Genomic DNA, 12,228 nt, shown 5'->3' with positions numbered 1-12,228 from the left:
AAACTCAATTGTAAAATCATGGACACAATGCAAAAAGAAAGAAAGGATGGACTATGAGGTAGAGAGAGGGAAATAAAAGGGAGAAAAACTTGTTTAAATTTAAAAAGGATTTTCTAGCAATATTAACATCTGAAGGAATGGCAATCTGTTCCCTGTACCCGCAAGTTTTTTTTTAGTATTTAAGATTTGTCACGTTAAAAGTTTACCTACAGCTGAACGCACAAGCCCTAACATTTTCTGCTGTGTTAAGTGGGTAAGTACAACACTTCATTTCCTTCATGGGTTTGAATGCCAAATCTTATCGGCAAGGTACTCGTGTAGCAAAACCTCTGGAGGAGCAGAGTAAATCAGACTGCAAGTTCCTGATTTCCATGTTTTAACTGTGTATGTGTGGACAATGGAAGTTGTTCTTGAATTTATGCCATAATAATGGTGAGCACATTTAACAGAGTCCCCAATAATTACTTAAGTATTGATCAACTTTTTTGCATTGAATCCTGGACATGCACATTTGCAATAAATTCAAATTGCTGGTAATCTGTCAATGAACAGTATATCAGCAAATGAAGGATTGTTTCTTTTTGATGCCAGGAACATACTTCAAACTGTCGTCCAGTACCAGACATTGTATGCAAGGTAGCTTGAGGTAGGCAGCAGCCTGCAATGTGTACCCTGTGAATCTGTCATGATTTACATTTAATCAAGGGGAATTGATTCGTGGCAATTGGTCTTTTTATCATTGTGGTGGAGGTGGTGCCACAGAAAGACAAGAAGTTTGTTCATTCCACGGGTTCTCAGGACTTTTCCCCAGTGGAAAATAGAGAATAATTTCTTCCAGAAAGTGTTGTAGTATCAGGGAATATACTGTCAAGTGACTAATAATTTCATATTATGGATTAATGGTCTACATTGCTTTGCACTTTTGAATAAAACCAGAAACCATAGCTGCCCGAAAGAGCACAGACACAAGTGCAATCTTCTACATAATTCCCACAAATTCTGAAGAATCCTGAACCTGTCAATATTTATTACATTTCAGAAATACCAAATTATTCAGCATTGCGATTTTTAAACCAAACCGCTAGCATAACAATAAAAGCAAAATCCTGCAGATGCCTAAAATCTAAAATAAAAATGTAAACATGCTGGAAAACCCCAGCAGGTCTGGCAGCGTCTGTGGAGAGAGAAACAAAATTAATATTTCTAGTCCGTTTGACACTTCGGAGCATAATGTAGCATTATGATCTTCTTTTATTACATTTGAAAAATGTAATTTCCATTCTCTGTGGCAACACAATTTATCATTCAAAAAAATTATAGATATATCGGGCGCGATTCTCCACCCCCACGCCGAAGTGGCCGCGCCGTCGTGAACGCCGTCGAGGTTCACGACGGCGCGGAACGGCCCTGGTCCCGACCGATTCAGGCCCTGACAATGGGCCAGTATCGGGGCCGCGTCATCTACCCGCGCCAGGCCTTGTCGCCCGCGTAAAAGCAGCGCCGAATAGATGACGCGGCCGGCGCCGCATAACGGACGTCATCCGCGCATGCGCGGGTTGGCTGGCGCCAACCCGCGCATGCGTGGTTGCCGTCCTGTCCAAATCCGCCCCGCAAGAAGATGGGGGACGGATCTTGCGGGGCCGCGGAAGGAAGGAGGTCCTCCTTCAGAGAGGACGGCCCGACGATCGGTGGGCATTGATCGCGGGCCACCCCACATTCAAGGTACCCCCTGGTGCAGGATCCCCCCTCGCCCCCCCACAGGCCGCCCCCCCAGTGTTCACGCACCGCCCACGACTGTAGCGACCAGGTGTGGACGGCGCTGGGGGGAACCCGCCGTTTTGGCCTGGCCGTTCGGCCCATCCGGGCCTCAGAATCGCGGGGGTGCCGGAGAATCGCTATTTTGGGTTTCTCCGGCTTGCGGCCCGCGAAACTCGACCGGCCTGTTCCCGCCGCTTGGGAGAATCGCGGGAGGGCGTCGGACCGGCGTCCCTGGAAATTTCGGCGGCCCATGCGATTCTCCCAACCGGCATGGGAGTGGAGAATCGCGCCCATCATGTTTGTTAATAATTTTGGAATGATTAGCAAAGCAAAGTTCAGCAATCTTTGGTCAATTGGAAGAGTTAGACAATACTTTACAGGCCATAGAGAGGCTGTTAAATGGATTGACACTGTAGTTAAATTGTTAACTTTTCCTCTGTAATATGGACTCTCCTACTGTGCTATTTTTTTCATGGCTGTGCCATTCATTCTGGGATTCTGTTACTCCAGGCTAATTATACTGAACAGTAGATTCCTGATGTTTGGAATAAAGGAAATCCAAGGACGTTTTTTATTCATTAGTTGCTTCCTTGGCAATTTACGGAAAAGCTTTGTGAATTTGCAGAGCTTGCCTGGCAGCAGTCCAAAACCATTGTGTGTGTGTGTGTGTGTGCATTATTATTGAGCATTCATTGTTGGACAGACCAAGTGAGGAACTGGCATCAAATGAGGCAACAATTTGAAAACAAGTTCCTCAACATCAAGATACTTAGTTCTGTTGCCCATTTAAAGTGTACAGAGTTAAGGGCCTACACTCACTTCACCTTTGGTTTATAGGGCACTTTTAAGTTCCAGCTGTAAATAGAGTATGTTGCAACCTTTGGAAATGTCTGAGCACATTTTGCTCCATGATTGCAATAGCTTGAAATCCATATTGTTGTATTCATCTAACACTTGCAATTGTGTAATTAGGGGTGGCAGAATGGTTAGCACTGCTGCCTCACAGTGCCAGGGACCTGGGTTCAATTCCAGCCTTGGATGACTGTGTGGAGTTTGCACTTTCTCCCAGTGTCAGCGTGAGTTTCCTTCGGGTGCTCCGGTTTCCTCCCACAGTCCAAAGATGTGCACATTCGTGGATTGGCCATGCTAAAATTGCCCCTTAGTGCGAGTGATGTACAGGTTAGGTGGGATTTCAGGGATAGTGCGGGGGATTGGGCCTAGGTAGGGTGCACTTTCAGAGGATCGGTGCAGAGCTGATGGGCCGAATGGCCTCCTGCAGTGTAGAGATTCTATCATCTATGATTTCTATTATCTGTAACCTTTATTTTTAAGCACATTTGAGAGGCATCAAATTTGCATTCTTGATATATTTTCGGTTCTAAAAATGCATCAACTCCCAAGCAGTGCAATAAAACAATCAAACATTACTTTCAACCCAATGTAGGATTTTGCAGTTCTGAAAATTGTGTTTTTAATGTTTTTTTTACTGGAAACACACAAAGAAACTGTGCATGGTAGGAAATATTTTGAATGGAATCTTAGCACATTATTTGAGTGTCAGTTCCGGTGAGAAAACCGGGGAGAACCTAATCGGCGCCAGCAGGAAAACTCACTGAATATTCAGCCTCGTTAACAAAGGTTTTTTTTCCCACGAGATTCACGCCACGTCGTGGCAGCCCACCTCTGAAACACTCGCCCCGGGAAAACGTTTTAAATTGTTAAAAAAAAAATGAAAGCACCCAATTCTCTTTTTTCAATTAAGGGGCAATTTAGCGTGGTCAGTCCACCTACCCTACACATCGTTTTGGGTTGTGGAGGTGAGACCTGCGCAGACACTGGGAGAATGTGCAAACTCCACATGGACAGTGACCCGGGGCTGGGATCGAACCCGGTCCTCAGCATCGTGAGGCAGCAGTGCTAACGACTGCGCCACCATGCCATCCCTGCCCCGGGAAAACGTAATCTCTGCAATCAGTGGGGAGCTCCTTTTAAATGCCACCCCAGCACTTTTTCCAAGTCAAGTCAGGAGGATGGCTGCCAGGAAGACAGCACCATGATTCACGGACGAAGTCCTCGCCAAACACCTGGATAGTGTGGAGCAGATGCATGTCACCTGCGATCGCGCACACGTCGATCAAGCAAAGTCACCAGCCTGGGAGGTTATTGCCACAACAGCGAGTGCCAGCTCGCTCCATAAGTGGAAGGGGCAGCAGTGCCGGAAGAAGGTGAATGACCACCTTCGTGCAGCCATTGTAAGTCTGCCTCCCGCTGCACTCCTCCACACACATATATGACACCTCCATGGTAATCTTTCACCCAGCCACCTCACAAGTTCCCAACACTTGCCACGGCTCTCTCCCCCAGCACCCTCCTCCCCCACCACTGCCCATGTTCCCCCCAGTAGATAATCTGTTCCTCACATCCCACTCCCACTCCCGTTCCAAGCATGCCAGCCTTTATCACCTTCTGACCCGGCAGGACTCCAGCCTACACTCTCCCCATCTGCCCATTGCAGGACAAAATAGAGCACAGCCGATCTGAGTGGGCAGAGCCCGCCGAACTAATGCCCGAGCTGAGAAGCCCAACGCCCGATGAGAGAGCACTTGAGCTGGCCAGTGAGGAGCAAGACCACATCTGTGCAGAGGACAAGGTGGGGACAGCAGACAAAAGTGAGATCCCTTAGCACATGCAGCCATGCTGAATAACTTACTCCCATCATTCACCCCCCATGATGCACTCATGCCATCTTGCTTCCCTTGCAGGTCAATTAGTCGACCAGCCCAGACCATCCTCACTCTCTTTGGAAACCACAGACCAGAGCAGCTCCAAGGGAGCATTGAGGAGGCGTCACAGCTGTCACTCACACCCTCTACCACTCAGATATTTACACCTCGGTGGGATTAACTTGTAGGCAGGCTTCTAGGTCACTCACTGGTGAGCTTGTCATCCAGCATCTCTGGACCCCATGAAAAGCCCATTCATCAGCAGGTCATGTTCAGCTCTCTGTCAGGCAGAGGTCAGATATATCACTTCGGTTGAGAGGAGCATCGCTCTGTCTTCACTGAAAGTCATAATCATTCTCCTGTAGCGTTCAGTAAATCGCTTTGGTACCCTGCCCATGAGTGTAGCCACTATCACAATGAGCTCCCACGGGCACCCCAAGAGTGAGTGGATGTCAGCCCACATGGTGGGGGAAGTTTTCACAACATACCCCTGGACATCGCCATATTGAGAGTCCCTAGCCCAGTGCCCCATGCGAGATCTGGCCATCGCCCGATGTCCCTTCTCCTCTGCCTCCTCCGCACGTTCCCCTTGCTGCCATCCTTGACATCCTCCTTTTCTGAGGAGATATGTTGCTCCGTCATGTCCTCCTGCTCCAGCTGCTCTCCCTGCTGCAGTGCCAGGTTGTGCAGTCGTGCCATTTGGCCCATCGAGTCTGCACCAGCCCTTGGAAAGAGCAGTCCACACGGCCACTCCATCCCCGCAACCCAGCAACCCCACCCAACCCTTTTGGACACTAAAGGGCAATTTAACATGGCCAATCCATCTAACCTGCACATTTGTGGGCTGTGGGAGCAAACCGTGGCACCCAGTTGAAACCCTCGCAGACATGGGAAGAGCTTGCAGACTCCACACAGACAGTGACCCAAGCCAGTAATCGAACCTGGAACTCTGGAACTATGAAGCGACGCTGCTAACCACTGTGCTATCGTGCCACCTCAGATTTGAGGTTGCCTGCTTCTCATTTTCGTACAGCTATTGAACGTAATGCCAGCAACCGATGAATCTTCATTGAGGGGTAGGTCCTGGCGGTAGGGCTCACTGATAATATAATGTATTGAAATGAGACTCCTGACCTTCCATCTTCCTCTTTACGGCACCACAATTCTTGTGTTTTCCGATTCTCACCAAATTTTCCGTCCGCATCACCGTTCTCACGGCTAACGCGGGCTCAAAATCCGCGCCCCCCTCCCATTGAAATAACCATGTTATGAAAACAGGTCTTGAGCAAATACGCTTCTGGCCTAACAACTTTTTGGTTTTTGCTGACTTTGTTTTTTCGAAGCCTTGTCAATGGTTTTGCAGTTGTTTCCACAAGAACGTTTTATGCTGCGATGCATAATTGCAGAGATGGCTTGATAACAGGATTATTGGATTGTGTGAGGAGAGGCACAGGAACTTTTGTATTAACAAGACAAATCAGCATCCCATTTATCTAACATTGCAACATTTAACTTTATACTGATTGTATGCATCAATTGCCAAGTGAGAGGTGCAGTGGGAACAGTGGAACATTCAGGAAACTAAGGGCGAGCCATCCGTCATTTAAATATTCCTAAGCAGGAGAGAAATAGGCCTGATCCATTCTTGCATGTCAATATTTAGACACGTGCAACACTGATAAAAGGGCCTCCTGTAATGAGCATGATGATACCTCTAGCCAGTTAGAATCAACCTAGCCCAATGATCATTAGTTGCCATTTTACCTGTGCTTGTCTGGACTGCTTACTTCATATAATATTCTCACCATTTCCCTGATGAGAATCATGGAACATTTTATTGACTTGGTGATTAATAGGTTCAGTGAAGAATTGATATAAAAGCACTTCTGAACGTAAACAGCCTCTAAACGTAAAACGTAAAAGCACTATCACGTAAACAGCCTCAGCAAGAATTTTACATGTTTCAATTACACTTCTTGTCAGATACAAAATTAGGTTTTTCTGCTGAATTTGTTGGTTCGCGGTCATTTCCAGCATAGTTAAACTAAGATCCAAATGAAATTGTAATAATACTGAAATAGTGGTGGCAGCTGTTGTGGAAGCCATTGTCATAACAGCAACATGCTGCACTGATAAAATGAGCATACCTTTTAAAAAATGTTTTTCCTTTTCTGAGTTACCAAGCCAGGGCTCAGAGTGTGGGTCAGGGGCGAACCCCTAATCCAGCTCCTCGCCTGCTCCAAAAATCTAATTCAAATTGAATCGAATTCATGGTCCCCACAAGAGAGACATACCAGATCTGAACCCAAAGGCGCAATCTACAGACACTTGATCTTAGCCAAAAGGCCGAGAAGCGATTAAAATGAGCATACCTGATGTCAGTCGGTTGTATGGTGTATATTAGCAACAGAGTGCAGAGCTGATTCATCCTGAAGATGGAGCTTGTAGGTGGAAATGCATGGAGATGGAGCAACGTGATCAAGAAAAATGAAGAGAGTGAAACAATTCAGAATGACAGTTAGTAAATCATGAGAAAGAACCAATAGTTGAAAACATGTAACATCTGGATAAGAGCAGGAGACCTGGCAAGCTGGTTGGCACATCACAAAGTAGACCTGATAGATGGGAGATGGTACGGCCTGGAAAGGACTTTCATCTTGCAGGTTTTGTAAAATGAATAGTGATGAATAGACCAAGAACTAGGCAAACGGTAGTGACAGGAATGAATACTTGCATTTGTATAATATCCAATGGTGTTATTTGGAATATTTATTAAATGTTTCATTTACAACCAATGACATTGTAACGCAGTTACTCTTTCAATGCAAGGGAACAACGCCATAGGAAATAAGAGTAGGCCACATATCCTATCCAATTTGCTTCGCCATTCAATATGATTGTGACTGATCTGCATGAACACCTGTCTTCCCACCCTTTCCCTATATCCCTAATTCCTTTAATGCCCAAAAATGTATTAACCCCTGTCTTGAATACCTGCCTACTTGTCTACTGAGCATCCACAGCTCTGGGAGAGATAATTCCAAATGTTCACAGCCCTCTGAATAAGGGAATTTACCGTATTCAAGTCATAAATGGCCAAACCATTATCACGTAAACAGCCTCAGCAAGAATTTTACATGTTTCAATGAAATCACCTCTGATTCTTCGGAACTCCAGAGTATAGGCCCATTTTTTTTTTATCTCTGCTCGCAGGACAGCCCTCTCCTCCTAGGACTAAACTTAGCTTGCATTTTCACCTCTCGAAGGAAAATATGTCCTTCCTTAGGTAAAAAGACAAACTATACAGTACTCCAGGTGTGGCCTCACCCAAATTACCCTTGTAATTGCAGAAAAAGAAGAAAGACTTGTATTGATAGAGTGCCTCGCTCACTATTTTAAAAAACAACTTAAAGTACCCAATTATTATTTTTCCAGTTAAAGGGCAATTTAGCGTGGCCGATCCACCTAACCTGCACATCTTTGGGTTGTGGGGGTGAAACCCACGCAGACACGGGAAGAAAGTGCAAACTTCACACTGTCAGTAACCTGGGGCTGGGATCGAACCTGGGTCCTCAGCGCCGTGAGGCAGCAGTGCTAACCATTGCACCACTATGCCGCCGCTGTCTCACCCACTATTGACCCACAGTCTCACTCACTATTGCCCTACAGGTTATTCATGAGGTCCCACCTTCTGAACCTTGCCCCTCGCATGAAGTGTGGTGATCCTCGGGTTAAATCACCACCAGCCTGCTCTCCCTCCTCAAAGGGGAAAGCTGCCTGTGGTCACCTGGGACTATGGCGACTTTGCCTTTTACTTTGCAGTCTGTGCATCAAGCCACACACATGGGCAGATGTGAAAAATATACTTGATTAAAGTTCCAGTATCTGTGTTAAACAGTGTGATTATTACAGACTTCTGGGAACCACACGATATAACTATTTATCTTTATCTGTGCAGTCAATTCATGTATCTTGCTTTGAATGCATTGTGCATTCAGATATAATGACTTCAATTGTAGCATTTTACTAATTTTCCATGATGGATGCCCAATTACACTTTCTTATACCGTACTCTCTGTCCCTTCCTGACACACATACCTGGCAGGGGTGAGATCATGATCAAGAAGGCGGTTCGCCCAGGATGAGGCTAGCCCATTGCACTTCGGGTGTGTGACGCCTGCGATGTCCCCAAATGCGGGATTCTTGACTGCAATACTTGTGGTAGTGGGGGACTGCATTCGCACTCTCTCCTGATTATATGGGTGGCACGATAGCACAGTGGTTAGCACTGTTGCTTCACAGCGCCAGGGACCTGAGTTTGATTCCCTGCTTGGGTCACTGTCTGTGTGGAGTCTGTATGTTCGCCCGGTGTTTGTGTGGGTTTCCTCCGGGTGCTCCAGTTTCCCCCCACAAGTACCGAAAGACGTGGTTGTTAGATGAATTGGACATTCTGAATTCTCCCTCAGTGTACCCAAACAGGCGCCAGAGTATGGCAACTAGGGAATTTTCACAGTAACTTCATTGCAATGTTAATGTAAACCTACTTGTGACACTAATAAAGATTATTATTGTTATTATTATTACACACGCTGCTTAATTTTACCAAAATCACTACTCTGCTCTACAATCTTGAATTTCTGTTTGGACTTGTATCATGTCCCAGTGTACTCTGAACTTTAAGCCTGTTTTTCATGCTTTAAAACGGACCACTCAAAAAAAACCATATGGCCAACTGTGGATCACCTGATTTCTCTTGTGGATTGAAACCACATCCTTGTCTTGAGGGAATAAAAGGAACTTTACAGACTGTTGATTCAATGCCCTGGCTGAAACTAATTCAAAAAGGCATTTTCAATTGAATAGGTCTTTCAAATACAAAGACACAGGCAGTCTGAAACTCTCAAGATGTGAAGTCTACAACACAGGGTGTATAATTGATCTAACCATCCACCTTATTTGGTCTTATGAAAGGAATTGTGATGAAACAAGCATGTCTCCTGTTTGTTTTGAAAACAGCAAGAAGCTGTTCTGCAGACTGAGTTCCATCTAACCTGCTGTAAGTCATCTAAGTAGTTATGGTAACAAACAGAAATCCTTTGGAAGTAGGCGAAAGTCTCTTTCCCCCCGCCGCCCCAAAATTTGTCAAACCTCGGGTTCATCTGAGAAACAGCCTGCTGGAAATTCAACTACATAAAGCCTCACAGCTTAGTGAACAGCCTCTGCTTTGCAAGCCCTTCAATTCAACTAAAGCATCAACGCATCTAAGAAATTACAAGTCTGTCACAAAAGAAACTGTACGAAGTCTTACACCAGGTTAAAGTCCAACAGGTTTGTTTCGATGTCACTAGCTTTCGGAGCGCTGCTCCTTCCTCAGGTGAATGAAGAGGTCTGTTCCAGAAACACATATATAGACAAATTCAAAGATGCCAAACAATGCTTGGAATGCGAGCATTAGCAGGTGATTAAATCTTTGCAGATCCAGAGATGGGGTAACCCCAGGTTAAAGAGGTGTGAATTGTACCAAGCCTTCATTCACCTGAGGAAGGAGCAGCGCTCCGAAAGCTAGTGACATCGAAACAAACCTGTTGGACTTTAACCTGGTGTTGTAAGACTTCGTACTGTGCTCACCCCAGTCCAACGCCGGCATCTCCACAAAAGAAACTGAGATAGCTATAAGTTGTAATCATGTTGTTTTACCTTCAAATGTATCTGTGTGTGTGTGTGTGTGATAATGAGAGAGAAGTCACATTTAAACATCCGGGGCAAGTGTGTGATTAAACAATAGCCTCCTTTATCTTTAAAGATCACAAAATAGCTTGTTGCTGGAATCATTTAATTGGGGCAATCACTCTGAGGGTAAGAAAACACATAATCACAGGTAGTAAAAAGGAACACAAAAATTCTTCTCATGACATTCAAAGTTTCCCTTACCTAAACCTTCTTTCCCTGTTGTTAGTTCAAAGCCTTGCCTACCGCCTGGTTATGTGGGAGTCATACAGCAGCAAATGAGATGAATTATCAATTAAACTGATTTTGGTGATGATAGGTAGGTGTTGAATGTTTGACAAGAAGTCCCTCGTCTTCAGATCGTATGATTGAACCTCTCAGATCCACCTGAAATAGTCATTTAAACTGCTCTTCGAAGAACAGTGCCTCCAGCAACGCAGCACTCCTACACAATAAATTTACACCCTGTCATTTCAAGTTCATTTAGTTCCTTTAAGAGGCGAAACCAAACATGTACGAGACAAAATGCAATATCTGTCCTATTTCCACTGAAAAGTTTGATGTAATCTTTTTCCTGTAATATCTGCAACTAATGCTGTTTTATATTTTTTCAGTGTTAATGTCAGATTCTGCAAATGCATGGCCTGCTTCCTTTCGTCCTATTCCATTACGCCTCTCTCCTTTATCCCCATCCCCTCCCCCCTTTTCCATTGCCCTCCCCGCCCTTTCACCTGTTGCTAACTTTGGTTGGCTCTTAATTCGTTGCCCGTTGTGTCTTTACTGAATTTGCTCTGTTTCTATAACCTTTGCTCTAGAGTCGCCAAGTATCTTTATGATACCGCCACGAGGTTCAAGCTCAAGTACTGATCAATAACTCCACACACCAATTAGTAAGATTCAAATCAAAACACATTTATTATACACAGTAAATCACTACTCATGCATAAACTCTACTTTCTAGACTATTCTCTATCACTAAAAGGCCTATACTTAGCTTCGGAATTGGCCCACCAGGTCAGGGGAACAAATGGCCCTTCGTTCGATTCTGAGTCTGCAGAATTCAAAAGCTGGTCTGGACTGGTAGCTAGGAGCGCCTATCTCGTAGCGAGCGTTGACTGGAGACTTACTTGGTTGATGCGGCAGCTTGGGCAGTTCACTGTCAAGGGTTGATTTGAGTTGCTGAGTGACCCTGCCAAGAAGACCGATTTGAACTTGGGGGCTTTACTTTATAGTCCCCAGGGGCTTCGCGCCGTTCGGGGTGGACCCCGTATCTGGTTCCAAGTGATTGGACTACATTTCGATCACTTGGATCGATTTCTCCAATACTGGAGCTGTCCCCTGATCGCTGGGCGGTCCCTGAGTGTCCGTTGGCCTTCCTTTGTCTTGGCTCCTGCAAGCGCCGAGGAGTCTGGCTTGGCCTTATTCACCTTACATGTTTCAATTGTACCCGGGATCGCTCATTAATATGCAGATGGCTGTGAGTTTCAGTGCTGTCTGGGCTTTTGCAAGTTCTAATACACAGGATTTTTGCACTTGCCAGTTTTTGCCTGTGTTGCCTGAATTTCCCTGTAGTCTTTGCGGACCTCCATTTTAAGTCGGGAAGTGGCCAACCCAGGTGGCTACACACCCATCATCTTTCCCCTTCCCTTTCTCCTCTTCCTTGTCTGCATTCCCTCCTCTTCCCTTTCCTTTCTCCCCTCCCCTTCACATTCTGCTTGTTATATATCAAAATATTGTTGATTATTCAAGATTCAATCTTCTTTCTTTACCTAACTGTAGCTGTCCCATACAGTACATCAGGTTTGCTGCTTATTTCAGTCATTTTGATTTAATATACTACATTGTACTATTTTATATCAATTCATTCCAACAGAGCCATAAGGCAAAAAGTGAGAAATATACCTAAACATGACATTCGTCTCACCAGGCTAACAATTAAATTGCACAGTCTACCATGAATTTCAATTGTTTTTCCTGTAAGATCCACTGACGTTTGTTAAAACATGCATTTTACTATTGT

The 12,228-nt window shown here is 45.1% G+C and overlaps 1 protein-coding gene and 2 non-coding genes across 4 annotated transcripts in view; 2 read left to right on the top strand and 1 right to left on the bottom strand.

Annotated features, from left to right (window-relative positions):
• The window catches only part of LOC140426888 (peroxisome proliferator-activated receptor gamma coactivator 1-alpha-like), a 198,278-nt gene that overhangs the window by 103,824 nt on the left and 82,226 nt on the right, over positions 1–12,228 (top strand). The gene's annotated exons all lie outside the window — the stretch shown is intronic.
• On the bottom strand, positions 6,645–6,839 carry LOC140427565 (U2 spliceosomal RNA). Its single transcript, XR_011948568.1, has one exon. It is a non-coding gene; the product is annotated as a U2 spliceosomal RNA (small nuclear RNA).
• On the top strand, positions 8,572–8,734 carry LOC140427537 (U1 spliceosomal RNA). Its single transcript, XR_011948556.1, has one exon. It is a non-coding gene; the product is annotated as a U1 spliceosomal RNA (small nuclear RNA).

Source organism: Scyliorhinus torazame, chromosome 7 (assembly GCF_047496885.1).
Source record: "Scyliorhinus torazame isolate Kashiwa2021f chromosome 7, sScyTor2.1, whole genome shotgun sequence".
Taxonomy (NCBI): Eukaryota; Metazoa; Chordata; class Chondrichthyes; order Carcharhiniformes; family Scyliorhinidae; genus Scyliorhinus; species Scyliorhinus torazame.
Note: the sequence above shows the minus strand (reverse complement) of the source record. Positions and strands in the feature narration are given on the sequence as shown.